Source organism: Wyeomyia smithii, chromosome 3, assembly GCF_029784165.1.
Source record: "Wyeomyia smithii strain HCP4-BCI-WySm-NY-G18 chromosome 3, ASM2978416v1, whole genome shotgun sequence".
NCBI lineage: Eukaryota > Metazoa > Arthropoda > Insecta > Diptera > Culicidae > Wyeomyia > Wyeomyia smithii.
In genome coordinates, this window is record NC_073696.1 from 226641177 (window position 1) to 226668230 (window position 27054).

At 39.2% G+C, this 27054-nt stretch overlaps 1 protein-coding gene across 9 annotated transcripts in view; it reads left to right on the top strand.

Moving 5' to 3' along the window:
- The first annotated feature begins 517 nt into the window (after nt 1–517).
- LOC129729745 (soluble guanylate cyclase 88E) overlaps nt 518–27054 on the top strand; it is a 149316-nt gene continuing 122779 nt past the window's right edge. Inside the window, exons 1-2 of one of the 9 annotated variants that reach the window (XM_055688554.1) lie at nt 518–922; nt 17648–17828. The gene's annotated coding sequence lies outside the window, so the exon portion shown is untranslated. The other 8 variants (XM_055688555.1, XM_055688558.1, XM_055688552.1 and 5 more) reach the window with 8 other exon arrangements.

Sequence of the window (27054 nt, forward strand, 5' to 3'; positions counted from 1 at the left end):
GGGACGGACCGTTGTGGGGTGTTAGTGCATCAGTGGGGGGTGCCGCAAGTTACTGCCACTAGAGTGTCAACAGAACCGATTGCCAAAGGGAGCATCACTATCTTCGAAAAACAAACCGATGATGGGTGCTGATGATGGTTTAATTGCGACGGCTGTTGGTAGTGATTGTATGTAGGGTCGCGATAGAGGCAATAGTCGGGCCTTCCAACTGAGTGAGAAGATATGCTGTGGCGCTTATGTGAGCATTTCAATTACTACCACTAGGAGCACTACTACAGGGAGCCCCAAGCAAAAGAGGCGGTAGAATGATTCGTAAAATTAACCACCAGCGCCGGAATAGAGTGTCTTCGTTTCGGATGTGTGCTATTATCCCATTACTTTTGATCAATTCGCGTACTTCTCGGGGCAGCACGCGACTTCACGACATCGTATCTATCATATTCGGACAGCGGTGGAGGTGTTGTTTGGTCAGTAATGACACTCGGAAGTTGACATTCCGGGCGGACCGTGGCTCAGTCTACGTTGGTCTGTCGCGCGGTTCGGAAGCAAGCTTCCCCCTTCGAGAGGATTAGCTGGATTGTGGTGAACAAACAATATTACACTTCATTCCTTTTTGGCGGTTGTGTCATTAAAGGTGACCGAAGCTGTAAGTTGCCGCGACGCGACGCGAACAATTAGAAGAATCGAACGTGCAGAAGACTAGGTGTATGCGATATTCTGGGCGGTATTCTACACCAGATACAATTTCAATCAATTCGAGTTGAGCAAGTTAACCTGTTTCCAGCAGCAATTCTGTTCGATTGATTTATTGTCGTTTGATGAGTTACGAAAAGTGATTCAATATGTGCACTTGAACGAATCTGGAGAGATCGAGTGTATTCAGTGCTGGTTGTAATCAAGCTGTGCAACTGCATGCTGTAAGGTAGGTTTCACTTAGGAAATATATTGTTTTCGCGATAGTTTTCAAAATCGACAAATTTTGGATTGTTGTAATAAAAAAGTAAAAATTTCGTATCTATAACTAGCGTAACAATCAAATTTTTACAGAATTAGTTTTAAAGATAATATTTAGCCAGTTCTGAAAAACTCTTTTGTATATGAAAAAAATAAGATTGTACTTCTAATTGCAAATAATGAAAATTTCACCCACATTGGCCCACATCGATTTCATTATGATTTAATATGATCATTTAAAATGATTCAATACACAATACAGTATGAATTTGATTCTAGAACTTTTAAGTCTGTTACATTCTTCCAACACGACATGAATTAATTTAATATTCAAACGTTCGTTCGCAGACTTGAAAAATATTTTGTAATGTCTGTATTGAATAATATAAATCTTAAATATTTAATTGTAACTTCCATACAATGTTCAAGGTTCTGCTTTTTTGAAATCCTACGAGACGTCTCTATTATAAAAGATATGATTTGTTTACCCTCGAATTTTTGCAAAGTGAACTTGGAAGAGAATTTTCGTTCGCTGCTTTTTTAGCTTGTCAATTAAAGTTTGCTTTGAAAAAATTAACGTCACTGACCGATAAGATTGATTGATTAAACAAAGCTGAGCGTAACTTTTGCTTGTTGCTAACTTGTTTTTGTATAGCATGTTACATGGGTGAATTTATTGCTCATCAATGTAACGAAAATTACAGTTCAGTTCCATTTACTGTAGAAAAAAATCTAAACTCTCCCATTCTTCAGAAACATTATAAAAATATGTTTGAAGCTATTACTGCCATCGAACAATTGAAATTTATTATATTCCAGTAAAATTTTTTCGTGCAATTCATTCTTGCACAGTTTTTTGTACGCGATTTTCTTCGATCTATTTTCTAGACTAAACACGCATTTTTGTGTACCTACCTTATATATTTCTACTCAATAAAAACATATATTAAGCCGAACACACCGTGTTTAAAACGTTGATATCGGGTTATTAACCTTGACTTGCCTTGAAAAAGTTTCCAGATTAATAGAGCCGGCTTTTATTCGCATGACCTGACTTCGTGTATCAATACCTTAGCTATGGACATGGCCATGTGAGCCATAATCCTTGCTATAATTGGAACTCCCAAGTTTCGACACTTCTCCCATACTAATAATCCAATTCGTTGTCTGCATCCTTGAGAAGTTTATTCTTTTTGATTAATGTTAGCGAAAAGCATAAACCAGCAGCAAGAACAACCACAATAAAAGCCAAAACTGGCAAACAACTCAACTTCAAATCAATGAACACATCTCAGAACTTCTCTATCCCTTCTATCTATATTGTTTTTTATTACCAAGCTTGCTTTTCGTAATACCTATTTGGTTCGTATAATACCCCGAAGAACTTTTTTTCCTGAATAATGCCCATTTTGAAATGTTCAGAAGAAATTCAGACAACCAAATTGTCTTTCTGAGAAACTTAAGTTTGAAGAGATCAGAGATGACATTTGTTAAACACTTTTTTTTATAAATCAATTTTTCTTAGTTTTCTTATAGCCATCCCAAGATAACTTTTCTGTAACATTTGTTATTACCGTACGTCCATGAGACGCATGTGCGTTCAAAAGCGAGAAACTTGAATAAAAAAGTCAACAATTTTCAAAGTTTATCTATTTGCAAGACCAAACGTAATTTGCTCTAGTGGGTACTAAAAATCATCAAGTTTTCAGTAGTAATCACACCAAAAACAATAAATAAGTTTTTTCACAATTATCTGAACTGACAAAAGATGATTTTAATAATGCCTAATACCATGTTTCATTTCTTCTTAATTTTAAATTTTTACTTATTTTCTATGTTTTGTTTCAAATGTATATTGTTCACTTCAACTATTTTTTATTTTATTTTAATTCAATTTAGGCTTTAGACATCAGAGTACTTATTTCTTATTATTTCGTCAAACTAATGTAGACTACATTCAATCACAAATAGATTACAATGTTTTACTTATATACTATGCATTTTTTCTGATACTTTTTTTTTCTTTTCTGATACTTAGCTGCGTTTTTATCTGATTTTTTACCATTGTTGTGTCGATTATTTCGCTGTGATGGTTATAATAGCACATCATGCGATTGACCAGGCTATTTTCGGCATAGTTTGTTCTGCATGTTGTTTCTGTTTAATGAAAAAACATGCAGAACAAACTATTTTCGTGTTCTAAGATTATAGTTGGTGCATGAAAATTTAATTGCGAAAGTAATGTTGCAGATTCTACATGGCAAGAAATAATGTCGTTAATATAGTAAAGCATTGCAAATTTACGGCGTTCTTTCAGAGTTTGTATATTGATAAGAAGCACATTTACATTTAGTTTACGTAGCACATATAAAAGAAATTGTTTCTGGACGGATTCGATGCGTTCTTCGTGAGTGACTGTATACCGGGCCGGCGGTTCATATGGGTAGTATGGGTGGTAGTACCCACTCGGGAAATATCCATGTGGGTACTAACCCACACGGAACTATCTGACAAAACCAAAAAAAAAAACGATATCGTTGAGCGAGAGGTTATAAAACTACAGATTTATGTACAGTTGTTAAGTTTCTCAGGGAAAAGGATTATTTATTTAACTGTATCAGTTACGATAGAAAATTTTATTTACGATAGAGCTCTAAATTTCATTTACACAGTTCTAAAGTTTTGTTTTCTAGTGAAAATTTCCCATGCCAAATTTGAGCTCAATCAGACTTCGGGAAGTAAAGCCTCGAAGCGGTCAAAGTTACAGTTCTTTGATCGATGAAAGAAATGTTCGAGCTGGGAGTGTCTTTTGTGTGTTCTGGTAAAGCTCGACTCTCTCAGCCCAAAAGTTTCCATGTCCCTGAAATTTAATTTTTTTTAAACAATTTTTTATGAAATAACATCAGATCTCGACATTTCATGTATTTCTAAGAGATTTGCTATCAAAAAAATAATTAGATTTCGAAAACTTCAAGAACTACTTTTGTGCATTGTTGAGCTGGTAAAAAATGTAAGTCTTTCATGACTGTAAGTGAAACCTTATCAGAAGTTCGATTAAGCTCAAATTTTAGATGGAGAATTTTTTCGAGAAGACAAAATTGTTTAGCCCTAAAGTTAATTACAAAAATGCTCAAAAAATGCCAATTTTTCATGGGTTTACCTTTACACGCACTGGCGAATCTAACCATGCAGCATCAATCGTAGTAACCCATGAGAAAAAATTGACTCGAACTCTAACCGTAATGGCGAAATAGTGAAGCTACTCTGCTCAGAAGTATGCGCGATCAAAGAACGTTAAGCGCATGTTTTTGTCTACCATGGCGAATGTTCCGGTAAATTCCCGGTAAATTCGTTGAAAACAATTATCGCCCTCCTGGCTACGCCTTTGTCACTTTTGAGCCTTCCCTATTTCTTATTATCCACTCGGAAAAATAATGTGACGCCGGCCCTGACTGTATATGGGTTCCATACTACATTGCAGTATTCCAGAATTTGTCTACAATAATTTTATTGTATATGGATATATGGGTTGCTACACCAAATGTTGAATGTATTGATTCCATTCTGGAATATGACAGCGTCATTGGGTTCAGTCATTTCTATGACCAATTTCATGTCGTAGGCATATAAAAGTATTTTCAGATGTTTTAGTAGAAAGGTAATGTCATTTACATATAGAATGAAGAGAAGAGGTCCTAAGTGGGAGCCCTGTGGAACACCAAAAGTGACACAAATGGGATCAGTACACACACTTTGAAAGCGAACAATTTGTTTGCGCTCAGTTAAGTATGAGTGAAGCCATTTAGGGAGTCTTTGTTCTACTCCTATTTTCTGCAATTTGAAAATTAATAATGTTATGTCGATACGGTCGAATGCCTTACTGAAGTCTGTATTAAGGGTATCTGCATGGTTGCCGCTGTCGAAGGCATTCAAAGTGAATGAGATAAATTCTAAAAGATTTGAGGTAGTTGACCTACCTTTGAAATAACTTTATGTTTCATGACTTTAATTAATATAAGTTATTTAATTTTTTTTATTTCATGCTAATTTTATTTCAACGTTAATATCATTTGTATTCTATTTTTCGGTTTTATTTTAAAATGTTTCGTTGATTTGAATCTAATTTTATATTTTTTATTATAAAACTTAAAAAAAATATTTTTCATTACTTTAAAATGAGGAGGGGAAAAAAAAAAAAGTTTAAACCAGTTTGTTATCTTATTGGTTTTTCGATAGCGTACCCGCTGAACTTAGCAAGTGCAGTGACAACAAGAGTGTCGTCAAAAGGCAAGCGAAATGAATAATAATAATAATAATAAAGCGTTATTTTCCAACATTTATTTGAGTGTAAGTTACAAACGTCGTAACTTGCATACCAACTTTCACATCAAAGATATTCCTTCTTTTTCGCCTTGGTGTAATTCATTCTTTTCTTATTATTTGGTATTAGGAGAATGGAATTGATATCATCGAAAAAACTATCAATTCACAAATTGCCCAGATTATCGTCCAATTGAAAAATATTGGGCGCTTATCAAGAGCAAGTTGACGAAACGTGGAAAAACGATAAAAAATCTAGCTGATTTATATACATGGTGAAAGAAAAGGACGGATCGAGTTGATAGTTCCACTGTGCAGAAGATAAAACGAAAAGTGCGTGAATCCATTTGAAACTCAGAAGAATAATGGTTTGTTAGTTTTTTTTTGCAAGTGCTCCGCGGCGTTTCTGACTAATATAAAAAACAGATTATGTCAGTTGTCCAGGTTTTTCACTCGGCGGGAAACTTTTTTGAATCAAAATATTTGGCGGAGCACACTTCTTTGAAAATCTCTGTTGGCGGCAATGCAAAAGCTGCTAACTTGTGACTCGAATTGTTCGGGTGGGATGCCGTCCTTTCCAGTTGTTTTGTGGCTTTTCAGCACTCTTCGAGTTCACCAATCCGTTCGTTAACCTGTGTGTGAGTGTGTTCAGCTACAATTCCGTCAGCTGGCAGTCATATCCAGTGTTGCCACATTTCCATCTGTACTGGAAGCAGAAAAATCTTTTTTATCTGTACTTTTTCCGGAAAAAAACTGTACCAAAATCTGTACCACTGGTCCATAACTGTTTATTCATTATTTTCAGAAAACTATGACTATATTAACTCTTTTAATATTAATTCTGATCAACTAGCTCGATTGTCAATAAAAGTTTCGCACACTTAAGAATGGCTCTCGAGCTCGGTAATTAAACACTGCCTATATTTCGGATATTTTGTGCCAACATTTCAGTTAAGTTGAACCGAGATTCATGAAATCATGTAATAGCTGCCATTTTAACCGAGTAGTGTCTTTGTCGGCAGCAAATTACCGAGATTTGGCAGTAAATTCTAAGTGTGTGGATTGCAAGAGCGCATTTATTGTATTGTTGCAGAGTCTGTTAAAAAGTATTGTCTAATCTTTTCAACTATTTAAAAAATCTGTACTTATCTGTACTTTTTCTCGAAAATCTGTAATCTGTGCGGTACAGAATCTGTACCGAAAAACCCGAGAAAATCTGTACATTTCCAGATATATCTGTACAGTTGGCAACAGTGGTCATATCTTCCTAGGAGTCTGAATTGACGTTTGGGCATCGGAGGGACTGCACATCGAATATTTCCTCATTAGGGTATTTCTATGTCTGCTTTCGGATGTCTCTTCGAGCCAAATATAGGTTAATTTTCTTCTGGCTGCGGCGAAATTCACCATCCTCCAGCTATTCTATAATCCAATAATTGGACGAAAAAACAATTCCTGTTCAACCTATGCGTTTGAGTCCTCAGTGAAGATCTTTATATCATTTTTCGGGCCCTTTCCATATGTTTCATCGAGAAGCTCATAGAAATCCTCCTTGACGCCATCGGGTTCGTCATTTGTCGGTACATATACATTGATAAGGCTGTAATTGACGAGTCTGCTCTTGATTCTCAACAAATAAAACGGTCACTAACGGGTCTCCAGCTAATGATCCCCTTGATCTGTTTTTATCGTATGACGAAACCGACACTTTGTTCACCTCTGTTGCAACCACTGTAGTACCCGATCAGAAGAGCATAACTAAAAAATTACAAAACTTTATCAACAGGAGATACAAAAAACAGATTTTGATACGATTTTGTATTTTCCCATTTACCTTTGCCAACAAAATTAAATCTGAATGAGTTATAATAACAAATCCTGAAATGAGGTTGTTCTGAAACAAAAAAAAAACAAAAAAAATTTTCGGCTCTATCAAAAACTGTTGATTCTAACAATAGCTGTTATTATACTGTTCTATATGCTATCTTGTTTTGATAGACAGCTGATCCAGTTCGCAACAAAGTTTGATATGAGTTTGATACTAGTAGAATCATTTCTGTTATAATTTCTGTTATTTTAACACCTAACGGGATCAAATTGAAAACACAACCTGAAAGGTTTTTCTCATAACAAACTAACAGCTTCTGTTACATTTTTGTTTTGTCTCTCTGATCGGGTAGCTGTGGTATTCGCAGTTCTTAAGTGCCCACGTGTGGTGGTTCGCGTTGAGCTTCGATGCAAGTACCGAGTTTCTTATTATTGTTCCTTTTCGTCCGCCTAAGTCGTTGCCGATTGTTTCGACTCGTATTTGCTTCTGAATAATTTGTAGTAGGGTGCTTATAGTATATGTATTGCTTCAGGGTTGATATTTTTTGACACTTTTTAGGGAAAGTGAAAAAAAAAGCATCCATAAACGTTATTTTTTACAATCCTTTCAGAGTCATCCCTTCCCGCTTTTTGCTTGGAAGTGAACTGGCAAAACACCTCATTATATTTCATGCGATGGAAGCAAGACAACAAAATCAGTTTATCAGTTAACGAAGATTATCAAGGCATCGGTCAGTGTCAGTGAAAAAGTGTTTCGGTGATGTTCATTTTGGTTGAGTTGACTGTCTGTTTTTCTTTTTCGCTTTGAAGTGAAGATCATTTGGTTGGATTTGTCGTCAAATTTTATTCCGTAACCGTGAACGATGCGCGCGATCTATTTCATCTGAGTATAACAGCACGTTACTAGGACGAAAATCTAGTGTATCTGAAAGAGTGCTGCGATCATTGGAAGTAAAAATTGAAAATGATTGGCGGTAATTTTCGAAGAATTTTGCTGGGGAAAATGACTTTTATCAGCACTGATTGCTATACTACATATTCAAAAACTTTACGTTGAATCGCAAATAAAGAATTGCCTCCATCACTTTCGATAGAAAACTCAATAATATTCCACGCAAATTTTTATGATATTGCATATAATTTTCAAGCAAAACCGTGGTTTACATCAGAAGCAACTAAAAATTTAAATGATAAAATATTTTACGCGACTTGTAATATTCAGAATTTTGTTCTGTGTAGGGTCGCCCGCCCTGGAACTATGTAGCTATCGATACACCGCATTCCATAGTTCAGTCATCCCACCGCTGATGGTGAGCAGCACCTCTGTTCGAGAACCCCAAGGTCCTCCACGAGCATTGTCCATGTTTTGCGACCGTATAGGAACCGGTCTAATAAGTGTTTTGTAGATATAGAAAAGGCATTCGACAGTGTTTGGCATAAAGGTATAATAGCTTAAATGTCAAATTTCAGTTTTCCGCTTTACCTTTCAAAAATGATACAAAGTTATTTAACTGACCGCACTCTTCAGGTTAACTATCTAAATGGTAAATCTAATAGATTGCCTGTTAGAGCTGGTGTACCTCAGGGGAGTATCTTGGGCCCAATCTTATATAACATTTTTACTTTTGATCTTCCTGATTTACCACCAGGTTGTGAGAAATCTCTGTTTTGTGACGATACAAGCATCTCCGCAAAAGGAAAAAGCCTTCTTGTTATATGCAGTCGGCTACAAAAAAGTTTAGATATATTTTCTTCATACTTGAAGAAATGGAAGATTTCCCCTAATGCTTTTAAAACACAGTTAATTATTTTTCCTCATAAGCCAAGAGTTTCATTTCTCAAACCCACCCATAACCATGTTATTAAGATGAACGGTGTGGTCTTAAATTGGTCTGATCAAGTTAGATACTTAGGGCTAATTTACGATAAGAATCTTACTTTCAAGGAGCACATTGAAAATATCCAGTCAAAGTGCAATAAGTATATCAAATGTTTATATCCTCTTATCAACAGGAATTCTAGACTTTGTCTCAAGAATAAACTGTTAATTTACAAACAAATTTTTAGGCCAGCAATGATATATGCAGTTCCCATCTGGACAAGTTGTTGTACAACCAGGAAGAAGACACTTCAAAGGATTCAGAATAAACTTTTGAAAATGATTTTGAAGCATCCTCCCTGGTTTAGCACGAACGAGCTACATAGGCTCACTAATGTAGAAACATTAGAAAATATGTCAAGCCAAATTATCAACAAATTCCGACAAAAATCGTTGCAATCCTCAATTGCAACGATTAGCTCACTTTATAGTCAGTAAGATAGTTTTAAGTTTATTTTAAGTTTTGTTTTATTCCTTTTTTTTCCTTGACAAGTAGGTTTAATAATTTTCCTACAATTACATTAACTTAACTGCGAAAGCTAATAACATTCATAATATAAAAAAGCGTACAAATACATATATATATATATATATATATATATATATATATATATATATATATATATATATATATATATATATATATATATATATATATATATATAATAGTGTTGAAATGTCACCATTTGTGGCAGAACACAAAACTAATTCTGAATAGATATTAGTACATAAATAAATCATTACAAACATTCCCCCCTCTATTAAAAAAAAAAGTGTTTTGTAGATGGTCAACTTCGTGCGGTGGCGAATTGTATTCGAGCGAAGCGTCCTGCAGACAGGGCCGGCGTTACACTATTTTCCCGAGTAGGTAGTAAGGATTAGGGAAGGTTCATGAGTGACAAAGGCGTAGCCAGGGGGGGCGACCTATGCATCAACAATAGGATGCCAATGGAATGTATGAGAAAAATTTTATTCTCGCAAAAACGTTTTCATAAAATTGGACTTTTTTCGGATTGCGATAGAACAAAACTAGGAGCTTGATAAATTTCTCATGGAAGCTAATTATATTCGACTACTTAAAAATAAATGAACTTCACCTAGGAGTTCACTTTCTTCGTGGAAGAAGTAAAATACGAAGTGCCCTACCAGTCGTTGCCATCCAGGGTGTGATTGGTATAGACGTCCATCACCACCACCAAGTTGCGATTTGCCGGAAAAATCGACTTGACTATATTAATCAGCCGCTGCCGCTGTGTCATTGGGTGCAGCTCCGAGACCAGTGGACGGGACTGCCGTTGTATGTTCAAGTTCACCAGATATTTTTTACTGTTTGGCTGGTTGCACCGATCTCCCGGCCAAGCGCACGCAGCTATGAAGCCATTTTTTCTTAGGTCTTCCTCTTCAGCATCTTTTAGAGCTTCTTCTCGCTCAGGATAATCGGCCGACCGGAACCGGGCTTTCTTTCGATACTCTGATAGTTGTCCAATAGTGCTAAGGTGTTATAGATGCCGGAATGGGTGTATCCGGCGTCCACAAAATGCCGCATGATATCCGTATAGGACGCGGCGGTGTGCCGTTCCTTGAACGCGCACAGTTTTGAACGAAATAGCTTCACTGTTCTCGAAATCACGTTCAGAGTTCGAGCCATTTTCTGCGGATTCATGGGTTATTATGGTTTATGCTGCATGGGTAGTTTCGTAAGTGCGTGTAAAGGTAAAACCACGAAAAACGGCAGTTCTCGTGCAGTTTTCAATGCTTACACTCGTGAAAGTCTCACACGCACAAGAGTAGTTCTTGAAGTTTTCGAAATCGAAATTTCATTTGATAGCAAATCTCTTAGAAATACATGAAATCTGAAGCTTCATAATATCTCGCTCAATGATATCCATAAAAAAATCTATCGCTCACACATGTGCGCGGTAAAATTGTTTCGAACATAGAATACATCAAATTTTTGTTGGTTTCGTCCAATAATTCCGTGTGGGTAAGTACCCCAAGGGATATTTTCCGAGTGGGTACTACTACCCATATTACCCACATCAACCGCCGGCCCTGCCTTCAGAGCCCAAAGTAGGCACGATTTCCTGCCGATGAATTTCTCTGCTGATGTCGTCAGCAGTTACCAGTGCACAGTGGTTTAAAATAGCAATTTCGCGAACTTAATTCTATAGTTTCTAAGTGCTTCACTTTAGGACTATAGTGTCTTGGGAACAATTGCTTGTATTGAAATTGCTCACATAATGGTGTTATGCAACAACAGCCATAGCCTACTATGGCAAAAATAAAATTTGTAACTTCTTTGTTTCTGCATGAAACTCCAAGTTGTCTTCAGCAAAGTTGTAGATAAATATATTACAAACAACTTTGTTAACAAGAGTTTTTCTCTAGGTATTGTAGTTTTTAAAAAACTTAACTTTCGCATGACAATGTCCGTAAATTCAGTTTTTTGCTTGTAACTTTTTTGTTTGAGTTTTTTTCCAATTACAATGTTCTAGAGACTTTTAGGCCTTATCATGTTCTAAAAATTTTACGAAGGCAGTATGCTGAGATTCCTTTTGGTTTGAAAGATATAAGCAATTTCAACAATAACTTACTCTATTTTCTCCTGCGGATTGAAGAAAAAGGGGGACGCCCGGAAGCTTACACTCACCGCCATTTTGAAGCTTCAGATTAGTACTATAAAATGGTGGAAAAGTTACTCGTCCGACTCGTCACAATTTAGAGAACGAGCGTTAAACATTTGTGTGGTTTTGAACATTTTGCCTTACGCATAACGAGATATCATCACAGTAGCACGCTTTTGAACGTTTTGTGTATGTACATACGACTGAATATATCAGTGTCTGTCTCTATGGACGAATGTATGTGAAAAAATGGGTGTATACAGAGCCGGATTTATGGGGGGGCCCAGCGGGCCCGGGCCCCGGGCCCCCACATATTTAGGGCCCCCACAAATCGACAAAAAGATTTTTTCTCTTTAAAAAAGAGATTTAATCAAAAGTTCGATTTACAGTAAGAAAATTCGAACAGACCATTACAATCTGACACTTTCCTTAAGTGTTATTTTTTCGCGAGCGCCAATATCGCAACTACATCCATAAGAGTTCACCTTGGATTCTCTTGGAATGACACACATTAACACACCATTTGAATCGAACCAGCGCGCATTAAACGCCTAGAGTTAAAGTTTGGCCGACTGTCATTAAAAGCGCCAATCGAAGTGTCAAAACTCGTTCCAATCGAACATCAGCAATGTTAAAACTATGATGAAAAAACTGTTGACTGTTTGATTGGAACTTTTCAATGACAGTCGGCCAAACTTTAACTCTAGGGCTTTAGCGCGCATGGGTGGTAAAGCAGATAAAGAAAATAACCCACAAGTTTTTTAATGCATTGCTTTTGCTCACTGGTCCGAATCAGGGATACCAGATGTGCTTTGCAAAATGCAGATTTTCTGAGCTCGTGTGCAAATTTAATTGACCTGCAGATATGTGTAGTTTTTTCCTAGTTTCCATTATTGTCAGAGTCGTCTTATATTTGTGCAGTCTTTCTCAAATTGTGTGCAAATTTTTGCCTGTGGATCGCATTTTTTTCAAAATTGCGGTAGTTTTTTTTCAGGTATCAAGAAAAAAGTTTGAAGATGAAACATATTAAAAATAGGTTGCGTGCGACTGTGAAGAATGAAAGGCAGTCAAACTTAGCATAATTAAGTTTCGAGTACGAGTATACTGAAGAAGTTATGTTGATTATTTAATTAATAAGTTTTCTGCAAAAAAACTCGTAAAGCATAATTTCCAAGCGAAGTGAAAAATTTGACAAGTAAAAAGCTTAAATTTTCGCTTGCGAAATCTGTCGTGAAAACCCGTTTGTGGAACACGCAGGTATTTCACCAGTCTGCAATTTACAGTTTAAGTGAAGCGAAATTCACGAGTTTACACTCCGAGCGAAGTGAAAATTGGCTGCAACTGACAGAATATAAACGCACGCAAGTTTTTGCTTGCTGCTGCTTTTTTCACTAGCGTTTGCATGCGTGAAAAAAGTGAACACAAGAAAAAGATGAGATCCACAACCTTTCGCGATCGCACAACGATTTCGCTTGATCGAATTTGTCTACAGTTCCTAGCGAAGTGAAATTTTTGCAGGTTGCATTTTTCACGAGCGTAAAAAAATGATCATTTTGTATGAGATTTTCACTTCGCTTGGAACTCTAAATAGGACTTAAGAAAAAATTCTAACAAATTTTTGGTAATTTTTCAATAGCAAATAAATGCTTTTAACTCGTACGATAAAAAACAGTTTTGTTTAATTTTGGGGCCCCCACTATAACTAGGCCCCGGGCCCCCACAATCGTAAATCCGGCCCTGGGTGTATATGTGATTTGTATTTTACCTTCTTGTGATATTTGATTAATATTTAGTGCTTTGACAAATGACTAACTGACTGCGCGTTTCTTCATGCATCAAATAACGTGCAATTTACCGACATTTTGAACGATGCAAACATTTATCGTCAAATTCGAAAAAAGCAAAACACTCGATACTGCTAGGATTATGTAATGAATCTGGATGAATGTGTATGATACATTATCAGCGCAAACAATCATGCAGTGTGTGTATCAGGGGAGAGAGAGACTTATACCAATTTGCTGTTTGATATTTCCAGAGAATATGATTGTAGGTACACATATGCCCACACATACATTCACACACATACGTCCATAGAGACAGACACTGATATATTTAGTCGTATATACATACACAAAACGTTCAAAAGCGTGCTACTGTGATGATATCTCGTTATGCGTAAGGCAAAATGTTCAAAACCACACAAATGTTTAACGCTCGTTCTCTAAATTGTGACGAGTCGGACGAGTAACTTTTCCACCATTTTATAGTACTAATCTGAAGCTTCAAAATGGCGGTGAGTGTAAACTTCCGGGCGTCCCCCTTTTTCTTCAATCCGCAGGAGAAAATAGAGTAAGTTATTGTTGAAATTGCTTTTATCTTTCAAACCAAAAGGAATCTCAGCATACGGCCTTCGAAAAATTTTTAGAACATGATAAGGCCTAAAAGTCTCTAAAACATTGTAATTGGAAAAAAACTCAAACAAAAAAGTTAGAAGCAAAAAACTGAATTTACGGACATTGTCATGCGAAATTTAAGTTCTTTCAAAAACTACAATACCTAGAGACAAACTCTTGTTAGCAAAGTTGTTTGAAATATAATTATCTACAACTTTGCTGAAGACAACTTGGAGTTTCATGCAGAAACAAAGAAGTTACAAATTTTATTTTTACCATAGTAGGCTATGGCTGTTGTTGCATAACACCATAATGTGAGCAATTTCAATACAAGCAATTGCTTCGAAGACAGTAAAGTTCTAAAGTGAAGCACTTATACACTACAGAATTAAGTTCGCGACATTACTATTTTGAACCACTGTGTAGTGAGCCCACTGGTCTACCATCTCGATTTCATCACTCCTAATCGTGGTTAGAGCGTCCTACCCGGGACATCCAGGGATGCATTCCCCGGGTAATTTTATTCAAATTCCGGGATTCTGGAGAATATTTCCTGCAATGAAAATTAATGGTAAATCGAGTTAATCTTTAAGACCATTTTGAGCAACCTATAGACATATCTATATGTTTTGAAAGCCTTTCCAAAAACGGCTAAAAACTAAAAAACCGGTTGAAAAGTGACCGAGTTAAAAATAATAATGTGAGCTTTGGTCCAAAAACGGGGTTTTGCTTTTGACCATAACATCAAATTTAAAGGTTATTTGAAAAACTTAAAGTATGGGCGCATGTTACACTCGATTAGAACTACAACCGTCACTCGGTCACATCAGTAGTTCTTGCAATTTTTTTTTCATTTGTAGCACCGTGTAATAATTTTGCAATAGAAGCCAAAAACATTGTTTCACTTAAAAATATATAACTTAGCCAAATATTGACCGATTTTCACAAAATCACTTCTATTTGATTCTTTATTTAATTTACTTCCAAAGTGCTAGTGTATATGTTGTATTTGTTTTTAAAGCTCTATCTTTACCCTTTCCAAAACTGCTAAAACATTAAATACGGTTGAGAAATGACTGAGTCGAAAAAAAATGCGCTGAGGTCCAAAAAACGGTATTTTGACCATAACTTCAAATTTTGGGGGTAATTTTGGGAAATTTCTAGTATGAGCGAATATTACACTCAACAAGACCTATAACCTACTTCCGAAGTTCTAAATCGCTGTTGCATAGTGTAATATATTCTTGTGGCTAACAGATGAAATTGCTTTAATGCCATTGATAAACAATGTTAAGCAAGCACTTTTTTGTCACGCTTGAGCTCACTGTAGTATAAAACGAATAATAACAAACTCGATAGGTAGTAAGCCAGAAAAAAACTTTTTTCCTTTATTAAAACAATACAACCCGAGTGATGAAAATCTTGTTAGAGAAAAATTAGAATCTCCGGTCCATAATGGGTTAATATTTTTGAATTAAATTTATAAATATTGTTTGAGAATTACTTAAACTTTATTCTGTACTACCTACTTTTATTTTATTTTGACTTATTTAAACTCTGGTTTAGATAATTTTAGCGCTAATTTGGCATATTGCCAGTCAATTTACCTATCATATTCAATCAGTCTAGTTCTAGAAAGAAAAGGCATTATCAGCTGTGGCTTTGTGTGTAGTATTAAAATCATTAACTAAAATTACGTTTTCAAATGTTATATTATTATTTTAATTTTCGATGTCACTTAGTCATGAATAAAATAAAATAAACTTCACCGCAATTGCAAAGTAAACTTTCCCTCAGGCATCGTGTAACTGGCATCCCGGTCATCCTTAAAGCGCCAGAGCGTGCCTATGTAAACACGGAGAAGTACTTCTTCGTTACTCCTCCGTGAGGCTGGAAGCTGCACACAGCAGAGAGCAGCAGCAAGTTTTCCCTTCAGTACATCAGTCGTCGTGGAAATTGGCTCCGATGCGGTCGTGTTTTTCGGGCTCTACCGTCCTTCGTAAGATGCTGCTGTTGGTGGCGCGTTCGTTGTCTGTGCATTCTCCTGTCCACACACTTGTTTAGATTGACTAGTGATAAGGTGATCATGTGAATATGTATATGCTGTGTCATATTGCGGCACAAAGTGGCGATGTTGTGTCTTGTTTTGATTGGCTCTATACTGCCCCAACAAACCGAAATCAATCATCACTTCCGGGGTGCAAATTCATTCAGCTTCCCGATCTTGTTAGTGTGCTTTAGTAGCGGAAGCGGACGCTCTCGCAGCGGGCGAGATTATTTCGGTGGGTGGTAGAAAAACCATAAACATTGGCACCAGCCGTCACCAGTTCAGGTGGTCGTGTTTGTTTGAATGTGTGTTCGTGAATGGAACCAACGCTCGGCTTGGGGAAGGTGTCGTGAAGATTTTCGTTCGAGAGTGCTTCTGCTTCAAATTATCAGTTCACTGTATTTATGGCAAACAGTTTCGGTTACCGGCACTGCAGGGATCTTTTCGTTTCTTCCCATTAGCTTCGGTTTGCTAGCTTGTGAATAAAAGCTACGATTTAAGTAGTGTATATCTGTTCCGGACGACCACCCACGGGTTACTGAAGCCGCAGAAGAAATGCGGGACGAAAGGACTACGCATTCATTTCAGATTTTTATGCGGAGGTAGCATTGAGTGGGATATTTGTTCTTGTGGGTTATTTTGCTACTTATTCCGAAGCGAGAATTCTTTCTCTTTTGTTTCGCACAGCTGTGCGTCTAACGAACAGAAAAAAATGTAAAAATTTACAATGCTAAATTAATTTGAATACAAAATTAACATGATCTGTTAGCATTTCAGAACCTTTTTATACAATAAGAAACAAACCATTGAAACCGAAGAGATTGTGGATTCTCAGAATAGATGCAAGACATTCGTTTTCGATCCGATCCGACCTAACTTCGTTCGAAAGTCTGATCCGGGATCTGGGAACAAAAGTGGTCAAGTGGTCAGTTATTAAAGAGCAATTGAATTGCAAAAACTCTATTCGTACAATGGAGTGTTTTTTCCAACAGAAGCATACCTTCGATGTGCTAGTGAGTTTCTTTTAAAAATTTAGTCCAGAAATGTATTGAATAACAAATATAACGGTAACGCCGGTTTTCACCAAAATATTCAATCTCGATTATAACAGAATTTAAGCTCAATTTCACTGGAACGTGATACTTATTTTAACGAACGCACAGTTCGTCGTCGAATAATTGCAAGCCATATTTTCATGACGTTAAATTGACAAGCAGAGTATCGCTGATATTATTAATTGTTTCTTTCGCCAAGTTTTGGGAAGTTTTCCATTATCTTGGCTCAACCACGCACGGTACGAAAACTTGCGCGGGCTTATTGTTATGACATTTGCGAAGAGCAAGCTTAGCGTGGAAAAACTTGTTTTTCATAATTGTTTTACTCTGCACCTCCATCCCTTCATATCTCTCAGAAACAGTTGTGTTCGGAATAATAGAAACATGACAGGTTGAAAGGGTACCTCTGCTGTTTAAACATTCAGAGCAGATTTGTTGGTTGCACAAAGTATTCAGATAGCTATGTTAAGCGGTGGTTGAGAACTTGAGGGGGACGGTGAAAGTATAAATTGTGATAACATACTTTATTCGTACACACTCTCTAGTTATTTAGTTAAAATTTTGAAAGATGTTTCAAACTGTTTGGATTCTAAAATGTAGAGTGATTTAAGTGACTAACAAAAAATAACAATTAATAAAAGGAAAGACTGCAAGACTGTTACGAATTAAAGAAAGTTTCATCCAATATTGAGACCGATCGATAGCACTGGCGATAGCTGGACAAAGGTAAGTAAGTCGAAATTATTCATTTCATCTTTATATTAGGCAATAACAAGTTCCAATACCAGGGAAAGTGATTGGTTTGTACAATCTCGCAGGAATTATCACCACAAGATGAAAGATGATATACGATGATGGTGTGCTTTTTGATTGATTGATATTGCCTATATGATAAACATGGGGGGGGCTCTGCTGGATTACGATAAGCGCATCACAAGTCAATACTCTTTTACTTTGATTGTTCCTAACGATAAAAACGCACATTTATTGTTATTTAAACTGACCTTGCCCTATGTTCCCGAAAGTAATCGACAATTTTTTCAGACCGATCACTAAATTTCAATAAAGTTATCACAGTTTCAATCATCACCGCTAGTGTATAGCGTATGTTGGACCCACGTCAAAAGTTAATATACTTTAGACGCACCTTTTAGTCTCGGCGTTTCCTCTGACAGAGGCAGATCCGAATGATTAAGGCTTTCTAAGAAAAAGTGTATTGTGCTTTGCTCTTGGGGGGTTTCATCATCTGATTCCACATTCGATTGCAGCAGTGAAGACCAGTGCCTTAGATTATCAATGTTCATTCATGAGTAGATGAATTTAATTAATCTCAGTGTTAGTACATTTATTCTCTGATGCAACTCAGTAACCTATGTTCATTGCGACGATGCGTGAATATCGTTTCTCATATTCAATGACAGAACAGTGGAATGAATATCAAAGGCCTCGTAATGATATTCAAAGAAGCTTCGGTGATTATCAATCCAAGTAGTGCAAATCTGTTCAGACGCTGTACAATGCCCAGTACAGTATAAATGGTCAAATAAGGTTGATTTTGATTTTCACTATTTTGATATGATATTCATTTTTGACGATCAAAATAACAACACGAGTGTTAAAGTTTATCTTGTTGGTGTTCATCGGTTGTTTGGTATCATGAATATCAACGGTCGCATGGGTAGTATGATTATCAATATAAAGACGGCTGAAAATCGCTGCTTTTGAATATCATGACAGTGAATATTCTCAGCACTGGCTGTAGACACGGTGAACTCGGGTCAAAGAACCCGTCTAAACTCATTGCATCGTTACTCCTAGGCTCCGTGAATCTCTGAAATTCGCCTTTTTGCATTTATTCTTATTTATCATTCTACAAATATTTGTCATGAGCTTTAGCGTATCACATAAAAGCTTAGCAAATATTGTGAAGCGGATCCTTTTGTTCGGTCATATAAGGATGTATTTTCAAACAACGATAAAAACGTATGAGGGGAATTATGATTATCATTTAGAGCAAAATCATTTCAAATCGCCTGGAAATACGCGAAAATTTAATCGACCATTTTTGATTTGAATGAAACTTTGCACACGTATTTGGCTTAGCAAACTGAGTATTTTTCACAGGTGGAGAGATTTTTTACACTATGCCTTTTGGCATAGGTTTTATTCGAAGCATTGTTGCCCAGAAACCGTTTGTTGTATAGGAAAACTGTCTGAGAATGAGTTGTAGGGAATTAAAAATTCACCATAAAAAAATATACACTGTACAAAAAAAAATTTTTTTGACCAAAAAATATAAAAATAAACATTAAATTTCAACTTAAAAAATAAATTGAATTTTTTTTTATTTATTTTTAAAGAAACTTAACGTTAATACGCAACTTTTAAAAGAAAGTCCAGGATGGAGAAATGAAAAATATTTTTTTTATGGTAGATTAATTTTTTTATGAAAATTCTAATTCAAAAATTTTTCGAAATATTTGTATTCTGATGATTTTAAAAGATGCAGAGAGTCATTTTGAATCAAAAAGCTCTTGGTAGTAAACATTCTAAAGGCATTGGTTTTCGAGTTATTTCTAATTTAAGCTCGAAAAATTATAATTATTTAGGAAAATACACGTTTTTCTTAATTTGTCCATGGTTCTCCAGCAAATACCATACGTTCATTGGAATGCTTGATCACAAATATACAATTCATTCTTTGACAACAAAACGATTGGGAGAACGATTCTCAAGAAAAGAGTTAAATGTTCTAAGTGATATAAATATATATATATATATATATATATATATATATATATATATATATATATATATATATATATATATATATATATATATATATATATATATATATATATTTTTTTTTTTTGTTTCAGGTGGAAGGGAAATTTGCATCCAAACCCCTGAGGTGACCAACCTCAGGGAGTGTGGGGTTGGTTTGAATCAGTGACCGGACCCACTAAAACCCCTCCAGTCTCCAGCCCATAATACTCCCCGGGACCACCGCTAGGTATTGCTTCGGGGAGCGGCTTTTGTGCTCTGTGCACCCTCTTGGTTCTATAGATCTCTTTGCTAACTTAGCTAACTAACCTGGAGACTGGCCGTTAGCTAACACTGGCGTGTCGGTGGTCAACCTGTCGCCTGTTTTGCAATTCTAAAACTATTTGAGAGGCGGCTGTACAAACCGCCCTCCAAATGGTTGGGTCTTTACACATCCTCCGAACTAGGTTGTCCGGAGTGGTGTCTGGCCCGCTCACTACCATCATGTCGCTCCGCGCATGCACAAAACGAGGGCACACGAAGAAGACATGCTCAGCAGTTTCTTCCGCATCCGCACACTCGGGACACATGGGGGACCCCGCATGCCCGAATCTGTGTAGATACTGCCTGAAGCAACCATGACCTGACAGAATCTGTGTCAAGTGGAAGTTAACTTCTCCATGGCGCCTCCCGACCCATCCGGATACGTCCGGAATAAGTCGATGCGTCCATCTACCCTTTGCGGAATTGGACCATTCCTGCTGCCATCTGATCATCGAGAATGACCTTCTGGTGCCTCGTATACCCCTTGTGTCACGTTGATCGAAGCATTCTACGTCCTCCTTAATGGCTATGCTGATAGGCATCATGCCGGACAGGACGCAGATTGCGTCGTATGACACTGTACGGTACGCGCTCACAACCCTCAGGCACATGAGCCTGTAGGTACTTTCCAGTTTTCGACGATGACTGTTGGTACCTAACGCTTTGGACCACGCTGGCCCACCATACCTAAGTATGGACGAAACCACGCTGGCAAGAAGTTTACGCTTGCTGCCATATACCGCTGAGCTATTGGACATCATTCGAGATAGTCCTGCAGCGGCCGTTGAAGCCCTCTTACAGGCATAGTCGACGTGACTCTTAAATGTGAGCTTATCGTCAACCATAACCCCCAAGAGCTTCAAGGAACGCCTTGAGGTAATGGTGCAGTCACCGACTCTGACCACCGCCTGTTGCTCTAATTTGCGGTTGTTCACAACCGTAACCTCCGTTTTATGGTGCGCTAACTCCAGTTTCCTAGAGTGCATCCAGTCTTCGACCTTGCGTATGCAGTGCACGGCCGTCAACTCGACCTCTTCGATCGACTCGCCGAAGACCTCTAGCGTGATGTCGTCTGCGAAACCGACGATCACAACCCCTACAGGGAACTTTAGTTTCAACACCCCGTCATACATGACATTCCACAACACCGGGCCCAGGATGGAACCTTGCGGTACCCCTGCGGTGATTGGGACGCACTTCTGACCCTCCTCCGTGTTGTAAACTAGTACCCGATTCTGGAAATAATTTTCCAAAATCTTGTACAACGACACCGGTACGTGGATGCTCCTAAGCGCGAGCGCTATGGAGTCCCAACTGGCGCTATTGAATGCATTCTTCACGTCAAGCGTGACGATTGCGCAATAGCGAATGCCCCAACTCTTACGCTGGAGTGCTACCTCTGCCGTCTTGGTGACAGAGAGAATAGCATCCAGCGTGGATCTACCTTTCCGGAAGCCGAACTGGTTACTTGCCAGACCGTTTACACCCTCTGTGTACTTCACCAGTCTGTTGAGGATAATCCTCTCAAGCACCTTGCCCGTAGTGTCCAGCAGACAGATAGGTCTGTATGCCGATGGGTCCCCTGGCGGTTTCCCAGCCTTCGGCAACAGCACCAATCTCTGTCGCTTCCACCTGTCCGGAAAGAGGCAGTCATCCAGGCACTTCTGCATGACTGCTCGAAATAGATCAGGGGCCACTTTCATGGCCGTCCTGATGGCCAAGTTCGGGATTCCATCCGGTCCCGGTGCCTTGCTCACCTTTAGGGAGTTGGCGATCACGATGAGTTCCTCATTCGTAACCCTTACCTCCTCCACAACCTCTGCACGGCTGCCGTCTCTCACGGATTGGATGCCCGGCAGGTTGGCCGACCATCCCTGGTCTGTGTCTGAGATACTGGAACGTCGGACGTGAGACTCAGCAACCGGAGGCCAAGGATTTGGCTCGTGTCGTGGAAAGAGTCCCTCGATGATGCGCTCCAGCATCGCTGGTGATCGCTCTGCAGGCGCCAACACGCCTTTGGTCTTCGCCATTACGACTCTGTAGGCGTTGCCCCACGGATTCGTGTTGGCACTCGCGCATAGCCTATCGAAGCAGGCCCTTTTGCTCGCCTTTATCGCACTTTTAAGCGCCGATCTTGCAGATCCGAATACTACACGGCGCTCTACCCTCTGTGCATCGGTACGTGCACGTTGCAACATCCGTCTTGCACGGAGGCACGCGCTATGGAGGTCCGCTATCGCGTCGGTCCACCAGTATACCGGTGACTTACCATTCCTAGATTGGCGGGTCCTAGGCATGGTGGCGTCGCACGCCCGTGATAATGTGGCAACTAATTGGTCAGCACTCGGGCGGAGCCAACTGCCCCCCTCGCGCTCTCTTCTCATTGCTTCTGCAAATACCTCGGCATCGAAATGCGATGTCTTCCACCCGCGGACGGTCGGAGTATTGGCTCTACCCGTCGCCTGCCGCCTCACGTTCTGGACTACGCTATAGCAGACCGACTGGTGGTCACTATAGGTGTAGCCATCGTCTACCCTCCAGTTCACGATCAGTCCTAGGCTGGAGAACGTCACGTCGATGATCGACTTCGCACCATTTCTGCTGAATGTACACTTGGTTCCAACGTTGGCCAGATCTAGGTTGAGCTTTGCCAAAGCTTCCAACAAGATCTGACCCCTCCGGTTCGTGCGGCGGCTTCCCCACTCAACAGCCCAAGCGTTGAAGTCGCCCGCCACCACTAAGGGTGTTAGTCCCGTCAGCTCCATAGATAACAAATCGACCATCTGGGTGAACCTTTCGATAGACCAACGCGGCGGAGCATAACAACTGCAGTAGAACACTCCGTCCACCTTGGCAACCGCGTATCCTTCATTTGTGGTTGACACAACCTCCTGAACCGGGAACTTGCTGGTCGTGCATATGGCCGCCGTACTGGACTTATCTGCAACCCAATTACCGTTTCCGGGAGGAATGCAGTAGGGGTCCGATACGATTGCGATGTCCGACCGCGACTCAGACGCTGCTTGGTATAGCAGCTGCTGTGCCGCATAGCAATGGTTCAGGTTCAATTGTGTCACCCTCACGCCCGTGGTTTCGTGGCCGCCTTACCGGCTGGGCACCGTGGGCCTCCCATAAAGTGCTTGGCGTCCCGTTTTCCAGTACATACCAAGCACTTGGGAGGCTCCCCGCAGTCTTTAGCTTTATGGCCAGCACCACCACAACGCCTACATAACTGGCTCCTATCGGGCCCCTTGCAGGTCCAGGACTTGTGTCCTCCCTCGAAACACCTGAAGCAAACGTCCGGCTGCTGGAGTATGCTCAGGGGACATACTGACCAGCCAACCTTAAGTTTGGCTGTCTTCAGGGCCAGAGTTGCATCGGCCGATGCAAGCCGGAAAGTGGCCACCTGGGTCCCCGCTGGACCCTTTCGGAGGCGAATTACCTCAGTGGCTACTTCCACTCCGCACTTCTCCTTGAGGGCCTGTGCAATATCGCACCTCTCGGTGATTTCATCCAGGTTTTTGAGCTGGAGAGTCACCTCTGAGGTGAGTGCCCGAATTTGCACATCTTTCCCGAGGACCTGCTCGGCTACCGTCTTGTAGGCAGCGCCCTTGTTTTTATCATCCTTACGGAGCTCAAGGATCATCTCGCCGGTGCGAGAACGACGGATGGTCCGCACATCCGCTCCCAGATCCTTGAGCTGGGTTTCGCCTCTCATTTTCTTCAAGACTTCGGAGTACTTGGACCCATCCGTCTTGAGTATGAGGGCGTCGCCCCTGCTTCGCGCCTTCTTTCCCGTTTTTGGACGATTTGTCGCCTTCTCGTCGTTGCGCTTGCTGTCTTTTTGGCGCTTCCTTCCTCCCACGGTAACCCAAGGGTTTCCCGTAGCTGCCACTTCGGCAGACTTTTCGGCGGACTTGGAGGCCGTTGGTGTGCTATCTCGCGGGCTTAGCACAACCAACCGTTTCTTGCTGTTCTCGGGGGCTTCCCCCGGAGACTGCCTTGCTCTTTTTGCGGCTGACCCGGAGGCGCAAACCGCTGCAAACGTGCAGGTGTCCGTTTGGACCGACTTCGTCGCCCTTCCGGTCACCTCTTGCCTTGAGCTCGGCGTGCTCCTTCTTCGCAGCATCGACGGAGGACCGAAGCATGTAGAGAGCCTGCTTCAGGTACTTCGTCGTGTTGGTGCGACTTTTCGCAAACTCGATTATGGCATCGAGCTGCTCCGACAGCGCTACTACCTTCGGTAGCGTGTCTCGCTGTCTTCCGACCGCCTTTATCAACAGTGGACCAGCCACTGCGATGTCTTGCGTCGATCCGGTAGGCGTACTGCCTTTGCCGTCTTCGCAGGCGTCCTTTACTGCATCCATCTCCGCCTTTCTCGGCGGAGACCTCTGGATGCCTCCTCGTGCAAACGGGTTTTTCAACCCATCTGCACCCAATTGTTGATCTTCGTTTTTTTCAATATTCATTCTTGTTAATTGGGTCCCCCTTCCAGCCGCTATCCTTATCCATACTGGAGTGGTCGCCTATCTTGCTGGTAGTCTATGCCGAAGCAGTGAGGCCATGGCTAGGGGCGGCTGCCATAGCGCCTTATGAGCAACTATGACACCCCTGACCGGCGCAAGTCAGGAAAGGACATCTGATCCCACTCCTGCCCGGTTCCCACCGGGCAATGAATTTGGAACGTACTGGAAGGCCTGCCAGGTTTTACGGGACGGAGACCCCTGCACCGGTTGTTGTCTCGCCGTTTCAAGCCGTTGTCACACGACCTTACTAAGGGAGCTCGGCGCAGGTGCCAGCCCAGAATCGTGGTACGAAAACGAAATCCGACTCTTATCATATGGCGTTGCGACCAGTTACCGTAATTGCGAACTTACTGGCATCAATCCCAATGGGCGAATTAGTGCATTTGGGTGGTGGGAGCGGCACTATTCGCTCCGTCAGAGCTGCTTCCGGATAATGTGGCTTTTGTGAGAATTCGGCGGCCCAATGTCTGAGTCTCACCACAACCTAGGCTAGCTCTCGCTGATGGTCCGGGACTGCGTTCTTGCAGTTAGCACTTCCGTGGCCTACGGTAATCGCCAAATACCAACCCGTGGTGGCATACAGCTCTGCCAAATATATATATATATATATATATATATATATATATATATATATATATATATATATATATATATATATATATATATATATATATATATATATATATATATATATATATATATATATATATATTATATATATATATATATATATATATATATATATATATATATATATATATATATATATATATATATATATATATATATATATATATATATATATATATATATATATATATATATATATATATATATATATATATATATATATATATATATATATATATATATATATATATATATTAGGGTGGGTCGATTTAAAAATCGCTTAGGCACATATGATTTTCGGATTTTATGGATCAAAATAAGATACTTTTCTCAAGAAAAGAAACCATACCTCTAAAATGAATTCTGATGTCCCTTGTTCTAACGTGTAGGTACCCAAAAGGTCAAATTTCAAAAAATCCTGTTTTGACCCATTCAGAGTGACCCAATCGAGTCCAAATGTATGACCGACCCCCACTAACTTTGGAGGGCTGACCCACCCATGCTAGTGTTACCCCTCTGGGACCCCCCTAGGGGGTCTCCCATACAAAAATATAAAAAAATATCAAAAAATCACCATTTTTGGCACTTTATATGACAAAAATCAGTGAAATTGCTATTATTTTTCCGCACAAATGAAGTTTATAGGAAAAAAATGTTTATTTTTTGTTTTTGGATTTTTGTTTTCTCTTTAAAAATTTATTCGATCAGAACATAGGAAAGAAACTAAAAAATTATTGTTTGAAGTCTTTTTTGGTTTCAACACTGGGCAATTTCGCACGGCTCTCTAATGTCGCCTCCATAACAGCCTCTAGATTTTCCGATATTACTCGTTTGGAAACGCTAGCTAGCAGTTGAACGTGTTGTTCCGTTCCTTGTATATGTAATGGAATATGCGGATCAGTAAATGGTGAATCATCTTCATTTAAATATGCTATCAATGTTTCATACGGAATGATTCGCGTGAATGGTGGTTCAAATACGTTATTTTCATCAGTCAAATCGATCATTTTCGTGTAATCGAAGCAATGGAAGTTTATATCTGGTTTTTTATATTCTCTAAGTTCCGATGGGTCTTCAACATTGTCTCGATATCGTAAAATTTTCTTGATAGCAGAGTCGCGCACCTCTTTCCTATCATCAAACAACATTGATAGCAAGATATTTTCAGAATGTGCAAAATATGGATTATTTTTAATTACATGATTGACAACAGTGCGTAAATTTGGCTCCAGAAATTGTGCCCAAGTAATGTACTTCAAAAATAATACACTACCGTACACGACAGAGCTGTAATACTTGATATTAAAATACATTGGCACATAAACCTTAATTATAAATTCAACCAGAATTCTTAAATTTTTAGGTGGTTTTTTCATTGTCACATATAATCGTAATAATCTAGCGGCCTTGGTGAGCCAGCGAGAATGTACAATTTTCCCTGGTTTTATGTTAGCCAGATCCACAGAAACCACGCCATTAGAAATTGCATGTGCCATGTCGTATAAGTACTGCGAATCGGTGGAATATTCGTGCTGTTCTGCAACAGGAGGCATATTTTCCAACGCAATTCTCTGAAAGTCGCTCACCACCTAAAAATATATAATAATTAAATAAATTTATTATGATTTCACCATTCAAAATGTTAGAAAATTATAGTAAATGAGTTATAGCAATGACTTACCGGAAGAGCTTCAGAATTTTCAATTTGC